This window comes from Typha latifolia, chromosome 8 (assembly GCF_019914945.1).
Source record: "Typha latifolia isolate L0001 chromosome 8, TyphaL0001v2, whole genome shotgun sequence".
Taxonomy (NCBI): Eukaryota; Viridiplantae; Streptophyta; class Magnoliopsida; order Poales; family Typhaceae; genus Typha; species Typha latifolia.
This window is the reverse complement of record NC_133093.1, coordinates 7,429,337-7,444,131: the sequence shown is the minus strand read 5'-3', so window position 1 is coordinate 7,444,131 and position 14,795 is coordinate 7,429,337. Positions and strand designations below refer to the sequence as shown.

General features: G+C 35.3%; 1 long non-coding RNA gene across 1 annotated transcript; it reads right to left on the bottom strand.

Moving 5' to 3' along the window:
- Positions 1-1,245: 1,245 nt before the first annotated feature.
- LOC140794465 (uncharacterized) lies at positions 1,246-14,400 on the bottom strand. Its single transcript, XR_012110131.1, has 2 exons — positions 2,510-14,400; positions 1,246-2,413 (listed from the first exon to the last, which is right to left on the bottom strand). It is a non-coding gene; the product is annotated as an uncharacterized lncRNA (long non-coding RNA).
- Positions 14,401-14,795: the final 395 nt, after the last annotated feature.

Sequence of the window (14,795 nt, the reverse complement as noted above, 5' to 3'; positions counted from 1 at the left end):
TGCATGGAAACCTAGCAATGATTAGAACAAATTTCAGCATTAAAAAAAAAATATATATATATATATATAAACCAAGAATAATATGCAAAGTAACATAGAACTCCCTCTTCCTAGCAATCAGAAATATGTCTAAGCCTATGTCCTCAGGGCTCCACAAATCTTGACTACCAAAATCCCGCGATAGGAGGCAAATCAGACACCAATCCTGACAGAATTTAAACCATAATTTCAGCGCTCGTATTTACAATACAGCTAACAATACCATTAACTACGACTCCCTCATTTTAATATCCACAAAGATTGCTGTGTCGTTCCCCAGGAAAGTCAGATCTTTCTCCTATGCCCAGAAGAGCATCCATCATCTCCAATCTAACAGAATTTGGAATGTATTTCAAAAAATAACTCACTAAAACGAGTAACAAAAGGCAAATTAACATAGCACTCCCTAATTCTCATGCTCCGCAGACATCTTATTTCTTAGAGCCAGACAGAAAATACACCATCAGCCCCACACCTAATCAAATATAAACAATGGTTCAGTGCAAAACCATTACTAATTGTCGACCCATATCAGAATAAGCAAAAACAAAATGACTCCCTCCTTTTTCAGATAAACAAATATCACGAAACTAGCTGCTCTGCAGAAATCTGACGGATCACCAAAAATTCGACAAAGATAATCTGACCGCATCTGGATCATAATAGATTTTAGAACGTATTTCAGTGTAAGAACTCCAAAATGGTGAAAGAGGAAATCTAATAGGAAGAAAACCACTTCATGAAAGAATTAAGAACTCCCAGGAATCTCTGATAATGTACAAAGCCCCCTCGTCCGCTGATCTCAAAATTCTATATAGCAGACACGAGCCAAATTTTGAAGTAAAAAAGATCATGATTTATAAAATATTCTAGCAAAGAAAAAACTTGCTGTAAAAACATCAACCTAATTAGGAAAGAAACCTCTTATCAACAATAATTAACTGAAATGAAACATAAGATTAAGAAACAAGTTGTCTAATATTGATATACAGCATTCACCGGACAAAATAAAGATCTAAAATTCATTAATTCTTAGATGTAGAAATCTAAATTATAGAAGGGCAAACACACGAAACTCCCTCATTATTTTCAATCAATAAGATGGATAAATTGTTGCTCTCTGAAATGGTAAGATCACTCTAGATTCCCAATGAATGTATCGGTCTCCATGGAAACCTAGCAATGATTAGAACAAATTTCAGCATTAAAAAAAAAAAAAATATATATATATATATAAACCAAGAATAATATGCAAAGTAACATAGAACTCCCTCTTCCTAGCAATCAGAAATATGTCTAAGCCTATGTCCTCAGGGCTCCAGAAATCTCGACTACCAAAATCCCGCGATAGGAGGCAATACAGACACAAATCCTGACAGAATTTAAACCATAATTTCAGCGCACGTATTTACAATGCAGCTAACAATACCATTACCTACGACTCCCTCAGCTTAATATCCACAAAGATTGCTGTGTCGTTCCCCAGGAAAGTCAGATCTTTCACCTATACCAACACGAGCATCCATCATCTCCAATCTAACAGAATTCGGAATGTATTTCAAAAAATAACTCACTAAAACAAGTCACAAAAGCCAAATTAACATAGCACTCCCTAATTATCATGCTCCGGAGACATCTTATTTCTTTGAGACAGACAGAAAATACACCATCAGCCCCACACCTAATCAAAATAAACAATGGTTCAGTGCAAAACCATTACTAAATGTTGACCAAAATCACAATACGCAAAAACAAAATGACTCCCTCCGTTTTCAGATATTCAAATATCATGAAACTAGCTGCTCTGCAGAATCTGACGGATCACCAAAAATTCAGCAAAGATAAACTGATGGAATCTGGATCATAATAGATTTTAGAACGAATTTCAGTGTAAGAACTCCAAGATGGTTGAAGACGAAATCTAATATGAAGAAAACAACTTCAAGAACGAATAAAGAGCTCCCTGGTATCTCTGATAAAGTACAAAGCCCTGTCGTCCGCTGATCTCAAAATTCTATAAAGCACACACAAACCAAATTGAGAAGAAAAAAAGATAACGATTAAAGAAATATAAAATATTCTAGCAAAGAAAAAACCTGCTACAAAAAAAACAACCTAATTAGGAACGAAACCTGTTATCATCAATAATTAACTGAAATGAAACAAAAGATAAAGAAACGGCTTATCGAACATTGATATACAGCAATCACCGGACAAAATAAAGATCTATAATTCATTAATTCTTAGATGTAGAAATCTAAATTATAGAAGGGCAAACACACGAAACTCCCTCATTATTTCAATCAATAAGATGGATAAATTGTTGCTCTCTGAAATGGTAAGATCACTCTAGATTCCCAATGAATGTATGGGTCTGCATGGAAACCAAGCAATAATTAGAACAAATTTCAGCATTAAAAAAAAATATATATATATATATATATAAACCAAGAAGAATATGCAACGTAACATAGAACTCCCTCTTCCTAGCAATCAGAAATATGTCTAAGCCTATGTCCTCAGGGCTCCAGAAATCTTGACTACCAAAATCCCGCGATAGGAGGCAAATCAGACACCAATCCTGACAGAATTTAAACCATAATTTCAGCGCTCGTATTTACAATGCAGCTAACAATACCATTAACTACGACTCCCTCATTTTAATATCCACAAAGATTGCTGTATTGTTCCCCAGGAAAGTCAGATCTTTCTCCTATGCCCAGAAGAGCATCCATCATCTCCAATCTAACAGAATTTGGAATGTGTTTCAAAAAATAACTCACTAAAACAGGTAGCAAAAGGCAAATTGATATAGCACTCCCTAATTCTCATGCTCCAGGGACATCTTATTTCTTCGAGCCAGAGAGAAAATACACCATCAGCCTCACACCTAATCAAATACAAACAATGGTTCAGTGCAAAACCATTACTAAATATTGACCCAAATCAGAATACGCAAAAACAAAATGACTGCCTCCATTTTCAGATAAACAAATATCTCTGAAACTAGCTGCTCTGCAGAAATCTGACGGATCACCAAAAATTCGGCAAAGATAATCTGACGGCATCTGGATCATTATAGATTTTAGAACGTATTTCAGTGTAAGAACTCCAAAATGGTGAAAGACGATATCCAATAGGAAGAAAACCAATTCATCAAAGAATTAAGAACTCCCTGGAATCTCTGATAATGTACAAAGCCCCGTCGTCCGCTGATCTCAAAATTCTATATAGCAGACACGAGCCAAATTTAGAAGTAAAAAGGACCATGATTACAAAAATATAAAATATTCTAGCAAAGAAAAAACTTGCCACAAAAACATCAACCTAATTAGGAAAGAAACCTCTTATCAACAATAAATAACTGAAATGAAACATAAGATTAAGAAACCAGTTGTCGAACAATGATACACAGCAATCCCGGGACAAAATAAAGATCTATAATTCATTAATTCTTATATGTAGAAATCTAAATTATAGAAGGGCAAACACACGAAACTCCCTCATTATTTCAATCAATAAGATGGATAAATTGTTGCTCTCTGAAATGGTAAGATCACTCTAGATTCCCAATGAATGTATGGGTCTCCATGGAAACCTAGCAATGATTAGAACAAATTTCAGCATTAAAAAAAAAAATATATATATATATATAAACCAAGAATAATATGCAAAGTAACATAGAACTCCCTCTTCCTAGCAATCAGAAATATGTCTAAGCCTATGTCCTCAGGGCTCCAGAAATCTCGACTACCAAAATCCCGCGATAGGAGGCACATCAGACACCAATCCTGACAGAATTTAAACCATAATTTCAGCGCTCGTATTTACAATGCAGCTAACAATACCACTAACTACGACTCCCTCATTTTAATATCCACAAAGATTGCTGTGTTGTTCCGGAGGAATGTCAGATCTTTCTCCTATGCCCAGAAGAGCATCCATCATCTCCAATCTAACAGAATTTGGAATGTGTTTCAAAAAATAACTCACTAAAACAAGTAACAAAAGGCAAATTGATATAGCACTCCCTAATTCTCATGCTCCAGAGACATCTTATTTGTTTGAGCCTGACTGAAAATACACCATCAGCCTCACACCTAATCAAATACAAACAATGGTTCAGTGCAAAACCATAAATAAATATTGACCCAAATCAGAATACGCAAAAAACAAAATGACTCCCTCCATTTTCAAATAAACAAATATCTCTGAAACTAGCTGCTCTGCAGAAATCTGACGGATCACCAAAAATTCGGCAAAGATAATCTGACGGCATCTGGATCATAATAAATTTTAGAACGTATTTCAGTGTAAGAACTCCAAAATGGTGAAAGACGAAATCCAATAGGAAGAAAACCACTTCATCAAAGAATTAAGAACTCCCTGGAATCTCTGATAATGTGCAAAGCCCCGTCGTCCGCTGATCTCAAAATTCTATATAGCAGACACGAGCCAAATTTAGAGGTAAAAAGGACCATGATTACAAAAATATAAAATATTCTAGCAACGAAAAAACTTGCTACAAAAACATCAACCTAATTAGGAAAGAAACCTCTTATCAACAATAATTAACTGAAATGAAACATAAGATTAAGAAACCAGTTGTCGAAAATTGATATACAGCAATCACCGGACAAAATAAAGATATATAATTCATTAATTCTTAGATGTAGAAATCTAAATTATAGAAGGGCAAACGCATGAAACTCCCTCATTATTTCAATCAATAAGATGGATAAATTGTTGCTCTCTGAAATGGTAAGATCACTCTAGATTCCCAATGAATGTATGGGTCTGCATGGAAACCTAGCAATGATTAGAACAAATTTCAGCATTAAAAAAAAAAAATATATATATATATATATATATAAACCAAGAATAAAATGCAAAGTAACATAGAACTCCCTCTTCCTAGCAATCAGAAATATGTCTAAGCCTATGTCCTCAGGGCTCCAGAAATCTCGACTACCAAAATCCCGCGATAGGAGGCACATCAGACACCAATCCTGACAGAATTTAAACCATAATTTCAGCACTCGTATTTACAATGCAGCTAACAATACCACTAACTACGACTCCCTCATTTTAATATCCACAAAGATTGCTGTGTTGTTCCCCAGGAATGTCAGATCTTTCTCCTATGCCCAGAAGAGCATCCATCATCTCCAATCTAACAGAATTTGGAATGTGTTTCAAAAAATAACTCACTAAAACAAGTAACAAAAGGCAAATTGATATAGCACTCCCTAATTCTCATGCTCCAGAGACATCTTATTTGTTTGAGCCAGACTGAAAATACACCATCAGCCTCACACCTAATCAAATACAAACAATGGTTCAGTGCAAAACCATTAATAAATATTGACCCAAATCAGAATACGCAAAAAACAAAATGACTCCCTCCATTTTCAAATAAACAAATATCTCTGAAACTAGCTGCTCTGCAGAAATCTGACGGATCACCAAAAATTCGGCAAAGATAATCTAACGGCATCTGGATCATAATAAATTTTAGAACGTATTTCAGTGTAAGAACTCCAAAATGGTGAAAGACGAAATCCAATAGGAAGAAAACCACTTCATCAAAGAATTAAGAACTCCCTGGAATCTTTGATAATGTACAAAGCCCCGTCGTCCGCTGATCTCAAAATTCTATATAGCAGACACGAGCCAAATTTAGAGGTAAAAAGGACCATGATTACAAAAATATAAAATATTCTAGCAAAGAAAAAACTTGCCACAAAAACATCAACCTAATTAGGAAAGAAACCTCTTATCAACAATAATTAACTGAAATGAAACATAAGATTAAGAAACCAGTTGTTGAAAATTGATATACAGCAATCACCGGACAAAATAAAGATATATAATTCGTTAATTCTTAGATGTAGAAATCTAAATTATAGAAGGGCAAACACACGATACTCCCTCATTATTTCAATCAATAAGATGGATAAATTGTTGCTCTCTGAAATGGTAAGATCACTCTAGATTCCCAATGAATGTATGGGTCTCCATGGAAACCTAGGAATGATTAGAACAAATTTCAGCATTAAAAAAAAAGATATATATATATATATATATAAACCAAGAATAATATGCAAAGTAACATAGAACTCCCTCTTCCTAGCAATCAGAAATATGTCTAAGCCTATATCCTCAGGGCTCCAGAAATCTTGACTCCCAAAATCCCGCAATAGGAGGCAAATCAGACACCAATCCTGGCAGAATTTAAACCATAATTTCAGCGCTCGTATTTACAATGCAGCTAACAATACCATTAACTACGACTCCCTCATTTTAATATCCACAAATATTGCTGTGTTGTTCCCCAGGAAAGTCAGATCTTTCTCCTATGCCCAGAAGAGCATCCATCATCTCCAATCTAACAGAATTTGGAATGTGTTTCAAAAAATAACTCACTAAAACAAGTAACAAAAGGCAAATTGATATAGCACTCCCTAATTCTCATGCTCCAGAGACATCTTATTTCTTTGAGCCAGACAGAAAATACACCATCAGCCTCACACCTAATCAAATACAAACAATGGTTCAGTGCAAAACCATTACTAAATATTGACCTAAATCAGAATACGCAAAAACAAAATGACTCCCTCCATTTTCAGATAAACAAATATCTCTGAAACTAGCTGCTCTGCAGAAATCTGACGGATCACCAAAAATTCGGCAAAGATAATCTGACGGCTTCTGGATCATAATAGATTTTAGAACGTATCTCAGTGTAAGAACTCCAAAATGGTGAAAGACGAAATCCAATAGGAAGAAAACCACTTCAACAAAGAATTAAGAACTCCCTGGAATCTCTGATAATGTACAAAGCCCCGTCGCCCGCTGATCTTAAAATTCTATATAGCAGACACGATCCAAATTTAGAAGTAAAAAGGACCATGATTACAAAAATATAAAATATTCTAGCAAAGAATAAATTTGCTACAAAAACATCAACCTAATTAGGAAAGAAACCTCTTATCAACAATAATTAACTGAAATGATCAAATGAAACATAAGATTAAGAAACCAGTTGTCGAAAATTGATATACAGCAATCACCGGACAAAATAAAGATCTATAATTCATTAATTCTTAGATGTAGAAATCTAAATTATAGAAGGGCAAACACACGAAACTCCCTCATTATTTCAATCAATAAGATGGATAAATTGTTGCTCTCTGAAATGGTAAGATCACTCTAGATTCCCAATGAATGTATGGGTCTGCATGGAAACCTAGCAATGATTAGAACAAATTTCAGCATTAAAAAAAAAAAATATATATATATATATATATATAAACCAAGAATAAAATGCAAAGTAACATAGAACTCCCTCTTCCTAGCAATCAGAAATATGTCTAAGCCTATGTCCTCAGGGCTCCAGAAATCTCGACTACCAAAATCCCGCGATAGGAGGCACATCAGACACCAATCCTGACAGAATTTAAACCATAATTTCAGCGCTCGTATTTACAATGCAGCTAACAATACCACTAACTACGACTCCCTCATTTTAATATCCACAAAGATTGCTGTGTTGTACCGGAGGAATGTCAGATCTTTCTCCTATGCCCAGAAGAGCATCCATCATCTCCAATCTAACAGAATTTGGAATGTGTTTCAAAAAATAACTCACTAAAACAAGTAACAAAAGGCAAATTGATATAGCACTCCCTAATTCTCATGCTCCAGAGACATCATATTTGTTTGAGCCAGACTGAAAATACACCATCAGCCTCACACTTAATCAAATACAAACAATGGTTCAGTGCAAAACCATTAATAAATATTGACCCAAATCAGAATACGCAAAAAACAAAATGACTCCCTCCATTTTCAAATAAACAAATATCTCTGAAACTAGCTGCTCTGCAGAAATCTGACGGATCACCAAAAATTCGGCAAAGATAATCTGACTGCATCTGGATCATAATAAATTTTAGAACGTATTTCAGTGTAAGAACTCCAAAATGGTGAAAGACGAAATCCAATAGGAAGAAAACCAATTCATCAAAGAATTAAGAACTCCCTGGAATCTCTGATAATGTACAAAGCCCCGTCGTCCGCTGATCTCAAAATTCTATATAGCAGACACGAGCCAAATTTAGAAGTAAAAAGGACCATGATTACAAAAATATAAAATATTCTAGCAAAGAAAAAACTTGCCACAAAAACATCAACCTAATTAGGAAAGAAACCTCTTATCAACAATAAATAACTGAAATGAAACATAAGATTAAGAAACCAGTTGTCGAACAATGATACACAGCAATCCCGGGACAAAATAAAGATATATAATTCATTAATTCTTATATGTAGAAATCTAAATTATAGAAGGGCAAACACACGAAACTCCCTCATTATTTCAATCAATAAGATGGATAAATTGTTGCTCTCTGAAATGGTAAGATCACTCTAGATTCCCAATGAATGTATGGGTCTCCATGGAAACCTAGCAATGATTAGAACAAATTTCAGCATTAAAAAAAAAAATATATATATATATATATATAAACCAAAAATAATATGCAAAGTAACATAGAACTCCCTCTTCCTAGCAATCAAAAATATGTCTAAGCCTATGTCCTCAGGGCTCCAGAAATCTCGACTACCAAAATACCGCGATAGGAGGCAAATCAGACACCAATCCTGACAGAATTTAAACCATAATTTCAGCGCTCGTATTTACAATGCAGCTAACAATACCATTAACTACGACTCCCTCATTTTAATATCCACAAAGATTGCTGTGTTGTTCCCCAGGAAAGTCAGATTTTTCTCCTATGCCCAGAAGAGCATCCATCATCTTCAATCTAACAGAATTTGGAATGTGTTTCAAAAAATAACTCACTAAAACAAGTAACAAAAGGCAAATTGATATAGCACTCCCTAATTCTCATGCTCCAGAGACATCTTATTTCTTTGAGCCAGACAGAAAATACACCATCAGCCTCACACCTAATCAAATACAAACAATGGTTCAGTGCAAAACCATTACTAAATATTGACCCAAATCAGAATACGCAAAAACAAAATGACTCCCTTAGTTTAATATCAACAAAGATTGCGATGTCCTTCCCCAAGAAAGGCAGATCTTTCTCCTATGCCCAGAGGGAGCATCCATCATCTCCAATCTAACAGAATTTGGAATGTATTTCAGAAAATAACTCACTAAAACGAGTAACAAAAGGCAAATTAACATAGCACTCCATCAGCTCCACACCTAATCAAATATAAACAGTGGTGCAGTGCAAAACCATTACTAAATGTTGACCCATATCACAATACGCAAAAACAAAATGACTCTCCTTATTCAGATTAACAAATATCACGAAACTAGCTTCTTTGCAGAAATCTGACAAATCACAAAAAAATTCAGCAAAGATAATCTGACATCTGGATCCTAATAGATTTCAGAACGTATTTCAGTCTAAGAACTCCAAGATGGTTGAAGACAAAATCTAATAGGAAGAAAACCACTTCAGGAAAGAATAAAGAGCTCCCTGGTATCTCTGATAAAGTACAAAGCCCCGTCGTCCGCTGATCCCAAAACTCTATAAAGCAGGCACAAACCAAATTGAGAAGAAAAAAAGATCATGATTACAGAAATAAATAAAAAAATTCTAGCAATGAAAAAACCTGCTAAAAAAGAATATTACGCCTCGGAAACATCATATTACTCATAGCAACACACCATCAGTACACACATAGTCAAATATAAATAACATTTCGCTATAAACCATTGCTAAATGTTGACACATATCAAGAAAAGCAAGATAAAATGACTCCCTCATCCAAATAAAAAAAGGTAACGAAACTAGCTGCTCTGCAGAAATTTGATATATCTAAAAATTCAGTAAAGACAATCTGACAACATCTGGATCCTAACAGATTTAAGAACATATTTCAGTGTACGAACTGAAATATGGTTGAAAGTGAATAATTATGGAGAAAACCAACTCAGGTAATAACACAGAACCCCCTAGTATCTTTGATAAGGTACAGTACAAAGCTCTGTCACCCGTGATCTCAAACCTCTCTAAAGCAGCCACTGAACAAATCAGAAAAGATCATAATTAGAGAAATCAACAATCGAGCTAATTAGGGGAAAAAAAGAACCTCCTATCATCAATAATTAACTGAAATGAAGCATAAGACATAAGACTAAGAAACTAGATGTCGACCATTGATATACATCATTCACCTCACAAAAATAAAGATATATAGTTCATTAATTATTAGATGCAGAAATCTTAATTATAAAATAGCAGACACAAAACTCCCTCATTGTTTCAATAAATGAGATGAAAATTTTGTTGCTCTCTTGAGCCATAAGATCACTCTAGTTTCCCAATGAAATTATGGGTCTCCATGGAAACCTATAAGTGATCAAAACATATTTCAGCATAAAAACGATATATATATATAAAAGTCAAAAATAATATGCAAAGTAAACCAAGACTCCCCCGTGCTTGGCAGACCTTGGCTACCAAACTCCCGCGATAGGAGGCAAATCAGACCCCAATCCTGACAGAATTCAAAGCGTAATTTCAGAGCTCATCACTAGAATGCAGCTAACACCATTAACTACGACTTCCCCATAGTTTCATATCGACAAAGATTGTTGTGTTGTTCCCCAGGAAAATCAGATCTTTCTCCTATGCCCAGAGAAGGCTCATCCATCATCTCCAATCCAACAGAATTTGGAACATATTTCAGAAAATAACTCACTAAAATGAGTATAAAAAGCAAATTAACATCGCACCCCCTAATTATCCTGCTCCAGAAATATCATAATTCTTATAGCCAGGCAGAAAATACACCATCAGCTCCACACCTAATCAAATTTGAATAATAGTTCAGTGCAAAACCATTACTAAATGTTGACCCATATCATGATAACCAAAACAAAATGACTCCCTCCTCATTCAGATAAACAAACATCACAAACTAGCTGCTCTGCAGAAATCTGATATCCCCAAAAATTCAGCAAAGATAATTTGATGACATCTTTGAATAATAGTTCAGTGCAAAACCATTACTAAATGTTGACCCATATCATGATAAGCAAAACAAAATGACTCCCTCCTCATTCAGATAAACAAACATCACGAAACTTGCTGCTCTGCAGAAATCTGATATCCCCAAAATTTCAGCAAAGATAATTTAATGACATCTGGACCCTAATAGATTTCAGAACATGTTCAGTGCAAGAACTAAAAGAGGTTGAAAATGAAAATCTAAAATGGAGAAGACCGCTTCAGGAAATAATAAAGAACCCCCTGGTATCTTTGATAAGGTAGAGTACAAAGCCCTGACATCTGGTAATCTCAATACTCTATAAGGCAGCCACAGAACAAATTGAGGAAAAAAAAAAAACATGATTAGAGAAATAAACAAAATTCTAACAAAAACCTGCTACAAAAGGTCAAGCTAATTAGGGGAAAATAACCTCTTATCATCAATAATTAACTGAAATGAAACATCGCCTACCAAAGAAGCCAAACAGAGAAGACTAAGAAACTAGATGTCGACTATCGATATAAGTGTTGACCTAACAAAATAAAGATCTTCAGTTCAGTAAAAAATTAAATGCAGAAATCTGAATTATGAAAGGGCAAGGACACAAAACTCCCTCATTTTTTCAATCAATTAGATGAATAAATTGTTGGTCTCAGGAATTGTAAGATCACTCTAGTTTTGCAATGAAAGTATGGATCTCCTTGCAAACCTAACAATCATCAGAACATATTTCAGCATAAAACAATATATACAAAGATAAGCCAAAAATAATAAGAGAAGTAACACAAGAATACCTCATTTTTCCATCAGAAATATTTCTAAGCCCATGTCCTCCGAGCTCTGAAAATCTTGATATATAGTATTTGCATAACAAAATAAAGATCTACAGATCATTAACAATTAGATGTAGAAATCTGAATTAAGTCACAACCCGTATTAGCATCTCATATTATATTTTAATATGTAGATCGACTTTGAAATTCAAAGTTATTATACATAGAGGAATTAGTGGATTAGAATAGCTTACTGTAGTTCTTAACAAGAACATATTAGTATGTTGTTTAGATTGTAGATATTAATTTTAACTTCTCTAGCTATTATTTCTTTTACTTGCTTATTTATTATTCCTCTTGATTTCTCCCCTTAGGCACCTACCAAGAGCCTAGGCGCTAGGTGATAATTTGTTTACCCATCTACTGCCTACGATCTATTAGAATCTTGGAGGACAGCAATAACACCAATATTAGAGTAAAACATCAAGCACAGATAACAATAAATGAGGTTTGCAAACCAAAAACCACTATCTCATAGCTTAGGCAAGTCCCATCTAGTTGACTTGCAAGTCAGCAGGAATAGAATCTGGAAAGTTACCCGGTGCATAAACCATTAATACTCAACTAGCGAGTTGGCGGGAATAGAATCTGGAAAGTTCCCCGGTCCATAAACCATTGATACGTGAACAATCTACATCACTAGGCAATATAATGCAAGGCTCACTGATCATTCTGATCATGAAGATTTGAAAGCTGTTGATTTCAAGAATATCATCTCTAAAGTTTCAGCAAAAAATTACAGAACCCCACCAACTTCTAATAGGATTCAGAAAATACCTTAGTCCATAAATCACAAACATGTAGAACTCTCTCAACCCTTCAGATCAGCTTTAGACTTGCAAAACCCCATGTCCTCTAAGTTCTCCAAAACTATAGCAAAAATCCGTATACCATTTCCCCACAATGCAGGAAATTAACCATGGAAATCAAATCACTAGGGACTCCCTAAAAAGTAGAAGCAAGATAAAAAATATATCAGCAGCTACAATCCTTTCTCTATCCACATTATCATTCCTTTACACCATGGTCTGCAACAAGTCAACATCACTAATAGGGTAAAAAAATTTCTCAAGGAAACAACTAGCAATAAATTGAAGTTCTCATACCAGAGATCCCTATTCAACCCCTGCCTTGTATAGAGCTGACGTAACAAAATTTGGAAGATATCAGCATATTAATACATAAAAACACATAATAATAAGCAAAATACATGCACCTCCCTCCCCTTTGAATAATACAGAAAGCAAATCTGCTGGTCTCTGGAAATATCGGACTTATCAAGATTCAATCAGAAAAGTGGTCGCCAACAAAACCTTAGAACAGTTTAGGGAACATATCTTAGAACACGAACCACTAACACACAGAGAACTGCACCACTCTATAAGCCATGACATAAGACTACCTCATTCTCTTGATCAACTAGATAGCAAAGCCCGCAGTGACCCAGAAGTCTCAGACATTCAACAATCGATCAAAAATACATAAATTATCCCCCAGGCTACCAGAATTCAGGGAAATTTCAGCGGATAATTATATATATACACAAAAAGCTGCTCAACAGACAAAACAACTCCCCTCCGTTGTTTCATATCATCTATGTAATAAAACTTTCTGTGCAGCTGTGCTTTTAATATCAGATCACTCAAGTCCGAATCTCATTGATATCCTTCAGGGGTCTCGGATCTCAAAATATCCGACAAAAATCACACTGATCAGCTTCAAATACTAGTAGAATTGACATGTTTCAGTGCAAATCCATTAATACGTACAAAACCGCATCATTATGGCCAAAATAATGACTTCCTCCTTGTTCAGATAAGCTATATCACAGAGCTTGATGCACTCAGAATATCAGATCTCTAAAAATCCGGCAAAGATATAAACTGATGACCTTCCAACCCTAACATGTTTCGAACATAATTCAGTGCAAAAACCATTAATACGTATTAGACCGCGTCATAATAGGCAATTTCCACGGTCGGACCACTAGATCATAAGGCATGTTGCGTTCCAGAGATACCAGATCTCTAAAAAAACAAAAATCCGACAAAGAGTTCGCGTGTGAGCTACAAATCCTAACAGATTTGAGAATATATTGCAGTACAAGAACCACTACACGTATAAAATGGCATCATATCAGGTAAAAGAACATAGCGCTTCCCGACCTCTTCGATCGGCTAGATAACACCGATGATCTCAGATCTCCAAAAATCCGGCAAAGAAAGAATTAGATCACCTTCAAATCATCTCAAATATCCCAAAATTTTGGCAACGAAAGAACCAGATCACCTTCAAATCATCTCGCTCTCCAAGATCCAGCGCCTGTAACTACTGGACGACCTAACCCTCATCCTGTCGCGAAGAACAAATCGAAGAAAAAAGACAGAAATCAAAAGGATCTAACGCCCTAAGCAAGAATCGAAACGACTAAGAACCCTAACAAACAATCACAAAAGAAAAATTAGCACTAGAATAAAAGGAAAACCTAAACGATAACGGGAAAAATAAGGTGAGATCGTTCCTTTTTATAGACGAAGTAAGTCGGTGATTTGTGACCGAGTCGGTTTTAGAAAGGAAAGGGAAAAAGAGTAGAAGTTGCGTGAGGAGAACGCGGACAGAAAAAGAGACGTGGCTAGCTATGAGCCTCTGACGAAGTTTGCGGTAGGAGAAATATTTGAATCCGAATCCGATATGAAGCAAGCCGGTGGTTATCTAATCGTAGTCGGTTTCGGTCGAAAACCGCGTCAGTAGGACGCAGATTTGAATTACACGTGGCATCCCGTAATTGGTTGCTTCTGGAGGAAGCCTCCAGGCACGGATAGCTGGCAATTTTGACCCATGCTATCTGCACGAGGAATCCGACTTTTTTTTGTGATTGGATCCGCG